Here is a 4648-nt window from a genome sequence, read left to right as displayed (position 1 = left end):
TTGGTGGCAAGCATGTGCTCCCTAGATGCAATGCGCCACTGCTTGGTTACGTTTGCATCGATAGTTAACTCACCTCTTGTTCAATGGTGAACTTACCTTAAACCACCACACTTAAACAACTTTGGCTATGAGCTTTGAATAAAAAACTTAGAACATGAGTTGTGTGAAACAATGAGATGAAGTTACTGATCAAAGAAATGTTTAGACGATTGATGTGCGCGATAATTTAGCGAAATTTGTCTAAACTAACATGCACACATGAAAACATTAGTACAATACAATAGGGATATATAGATCTAGAGTCGAAACAGAAAACTTACAACATGAATATTTGTGGAACAGTGAGATGAAGCTTCTATACAGAGTAGATTTCAAATGGTCGACCATGTGCGTAAAAAATTCCAAATATGAACATGGAATTAAAGATTTAGAGTCAACGAAACCAGGAGCTGATCACTAGAATGGAATCACAATGTTTATGTACATATTTTTTAGTGTAGAGCTTATCTTGAATTGCAGCACCTCTGTGTAGATTAAAATGAGTTAGATGAGAAAACTAAGGAACGCGAGCAGAATAGAATACGTGCAAACATACTTGCCAGCCCACCACATGCCTACATGGCGAGAGCCACCGTGCGCTGGCTTACGCTTGCTCGAGCCAGTTTGAGAGGAAACTGCCGATTCAAGCGTTCCTGTGCGGATCAAGATTTTGATGGAGGTCAAACATTCAAATGAGACAAATTTGTCTTCCGGAGACCGACTGGGTAAATGCAGCTTACAAACACGCTATGTGTTCTTATTATTATATCATTAAAACTAGTCCAAAATCATCGGTGTAGCAAGGAGGCGCATGACAGCTTGGTGAAGAGAAGGAAGAAGGATTGCCACTGCCGACCGAAAAAGATGCGTTGCTTACTTGCTCGTCGGTGAAGAACCCCTGAACGGAGAGCTCGACGGGGAGGAAATGGTGGCGCAGTTTACGACGATGACTAGAAGGGGTCCAAATGAGGCGACTGAATCAGCGGGAGGTGACCCAATTACTCCCGATTTTTTTTCCGGGAACGCACACGAGCTCGCACCATGTCCCTCCTCGCATGAGCTAGGTGTCGCGTTCCCCTCCCTTGCATGCCGAGAGTTTGACTAAGAGAAAACTCCTAATCCAACCATTTACATTGGACTGGCTGGGAGGTGTTTTAGGTTTCGCGCAGGCCAAAATTTCGGTGCAGGCCAAGCATCCAAACGGTCCAAATCGTCTGAGACCGTAAAAAAGGTAATTGTAGTCTGCGAACGTTCGCTGTGGGGGAGGTGGCAAACGAACCATCTTTGATGGAAGTTTTAGTTGTAAACAAGATCAAACGATGGTAGGTTTAAAATAAAAACTGCCTTCTCAGGGAGAAAATGCCATGTTGTTTGAAGAAACTGCCACACAACTAAAAATGACATGCGACCGTTCGCAAATGGCACCCTCCGTGGCGAACGTTCGCCAGATAAGGGGGTAAAAAAAAGAAGAAAGAAAAGACAGCACGATATGAACGAACCCGTCCGGCCTCTTCCTCCGGCGGTAGCAGTAAACCCTCGCCCGTCTTCCTCCGTTCGCCGGCACCACCTCACGTCGCCATGGCCGGCGGCGGCGACCACCCGGGCGCCAAAAAGAGGAAGCGCGTGGCGGCGGGGAGGCCCGAGGCGCCGTCCAAGCGGGCCAAGGGGAAGAAGCCCTACAGAGCCCCCGCGGCGCGGGGCGGCGGCGGCGGCGGATCCAAGGGGATGCCGCAGCCCGTTGCTTCCATGGACGAGCGGGTCGCAGCCGAGGTATGGACATGGTTGGTGCATGGGAATTGGTTTAGAGTATGGTCTGCTTGAGTTTGAGCTGAGACCAGAGTGTCCTTGACTGTCTGTCTGTGGCAGGATATGTCCGAGTCGAGGAAGCTCGATAACAACCTCGTGAAGGTGATTTTTTCTTTCATCATGTTTCCAGTAGCATCAATTCCTGTATGTGACGCCATAATTTGATTCAAGCGGACGAATTGCAATTCCTGCTTCTGCTTGAATCGCCACCTCTGTTCATGATGATTCAGTACCATATTCTGGGCAACTCTAAGTTTGATTGTTCACGGCATCAAAATTTTAACAGGAACTCAGAGTACTATGTCAAAAGGTGAGATGCCGTGGTCTGAGCGGGAAGGTTAGATCCAAGTAAGTGTCACTATCAAATTCTTGTGAGTTGCGACATATGTTCAACTTCTTATGTACATGGATTTGTCATCTGCACAGGCTAATTACCGAGGCTCTACGTAAAATGGATGGGAAATATTTGGAAATGGCTGGATCCCCTGTAACCGCATGTGTTCTTCAAGTAAGTTGACAATGTTCATTCTTTATGAACTCGTTGCATATGGTGTTTTGGTACTTATTCTGATACCCACCATTTTTTGTCAGTTATGTGTGAAGTGGTGCTCACAGTCAGAGAGGGATCCTGTTTTTGTTGCCCTGCAGCCACATCTGCTCGATCTTTCTCGCGATAAATACTCTTGTTTCCTTGTGAATTATATCATAAAAGGGGGTAAATTTCTCTACGATTTGCTAAAAACTCATATGGGTTCATATGTGAGAATGTTGCTTGTTTGTTTGATAACATAGTTTGTGACTGCAGCCAGTAAAGAACAGTTTGCCTTGTTCATCTCTTCCCTACATGGTCATGTCGCTTCTCTACTTTGTCACATAATAGGAGCGTCAGGTATGTGTTGCTATGTGTTATTGTCATAATAGGTAGGAACTCGCCATGTACAGGAGTAGCAGGACTTAATGGTTGAATGCCATTGTCCGCATGTGTTTGTATTAGCTATAAAAGTGCATGGTAATCTCACATTGAGATGTATTCTTTCTTGCAGTTGTTGACCGCGCCTTTCATCAGGCGACGTGGCCCCAGAGAAGAAGTTTGTTGTTGGAATTGTACTCCACTGAGCTTCAGCTGTCCAAGGACCTGACTGAACAAAAATCATGCAGGCTCAGGTTGGCACGCCATAATGTCTTGTCATACATCTGCTTTGAGGTTTCCCCTTAACTTTTGTTACTTCTCTGTACAAAACTTAAACTTGGGCCGAGGGAAATATTATTGTAGTCATCCACTTATCCTGCCATAGGTAGCTGCAGTTATTTGTTTAGTTCAGTATCCTAAAATTCAACTTTCTTTTTCAGTGTCTTAAATATAATTTCCAAGCTTGGACTACAGAAATCATCTGTCCTGCAGCATATGACTACTGTTATCCAGCCAGTTCTGGAAAAGGGTATTGTTGAGTATTCCATAGTACACCTGGTCACATTGGAGTACTTAACAATTGCGGATAAGGTAAATGTGTTTTATTTACGTGATTGGCTTATCTTTATAACAAAGCTCTCCCTTTTTCATGAAATGTTTCTTCAGCTTATCGCACTATCTAATATATGCATGTGTTTCATAGACATCAGCCTTGGATGTGATTCGTCAGTTAATCCCCCATCTTACTCGAGGGTCATCTGTCCTAGATGAAGATGTGATTGGTCAATTTATCCCCCATCTTACACCAATGAAAGCAAAAGCGAAGAAGAAAAGGTCTCCAGAACCACTTCTCATTCGGATCATGCAGACGAAGGAAGGATTAAAATTAGGGCTTGCTTGCCTCAAGCATGGCCTTGCGAAGGTACATTGTCTGTTTTTTTTTTCTCTTTCCATTTTCTTATTGTATCTTAAGAGACAGATTTCAGAGCGATCACTTTGTTTAACTTTGCCCACTCATCTGTTTTATCCGATGTTTATTTATTAACTTCTGTAGATTCCGGAGACACTAAATAGTCACGCAAATTGAACCCTGCATAGTTAGTGCCTCATGCTGCATACTCAGTGGTATTTTCCTTCTTTCTTATTTCCAGTGTGCTTTTGCCATTTAACACGGCAATGCATTTCAGGATAGGAAGAGGATTATCAAAAGCTTAAAGGGGCAGATTATGAAGCTTGCTCTCAATGATTATGGATGCCTTGTAAGTGATGTCTATATATGTAATATATTTTAGTGTTTAAAACTTTAAATAGGATCGTACTGTGTGAATTCTATGCTTTAACCTATACAAACATTCTCCCAGTGTGCAGTAACTTGAGATGGTTTTATGCTTCGAAGCGATTAATCCTCAACTGAACTAACATGTCTTTTTTCCTCCAGTTCGTTATTTGTCTTCTCTCCATTGTTGATAACAGAGAACTTGTTACTGAGGTTAGCCAGGACCAATTATTTCCTTGAAGCAAGTGTAATGCTGCCATTACTAGCAGTGTGAAGAAGTGAAGAGACAATGTTTATAGCTTGCTTTCAATATTTGTAGGTTGTAGTTGATGAGCTGACAAAGCAGTTAAAGGAACTCATATTTGACAAGGTAAAAGGAATTCCAAGCTTCTGATGTGCTTATTTTTATTTGTTAGTTATATATATGCACATGAGACTATTTATGATGGAGCTCCTTGTTGGAACAGAACGGGAGACGGCCATTGCTGCAGCTATTTCACCCACTTTGTTCACGTTATCTGACTCCACATGAATTGTTTCATCTGAATTACAATGTGCCTTCCCTTGTTTCAAAGGCAAGTTACCTATTCTATTAACTCTTTAAGTACTTTGAAGAG

At 42.9% G+C, this 4648-nt stretch overlaps 1 pseudogene; it reads left to right on the top strand.

Annotated features, from left to right (window-relative positions):
* Positions 1–1546: 1546 nt before the first annotated feature.
* The window catches only part of LOC119312636, a 5301-nt pseudogene continuing 2199 nt past the window's right edge, over positions 1547–4648 (top strand).

Source organism: Triticum dicoccoides, chromosome 5B, assembly GCF_002162155.2.
Source record: "Triticum dicoccoides isolate Atlit2015 ecotype Zavitan chromosome 5B, WEW_v2.0, whole genome shotgun sequence".
NCBI classification, from domain to species: Eukaryota; Viridiplantae; Streptophyta; class Magnoliopsida; order Poales; family Poaceae; genus Triticum; species Triticum dicoccoides.
This window is presented reverse-complemented; position numbering and strand designations above follow the sequence as displayed.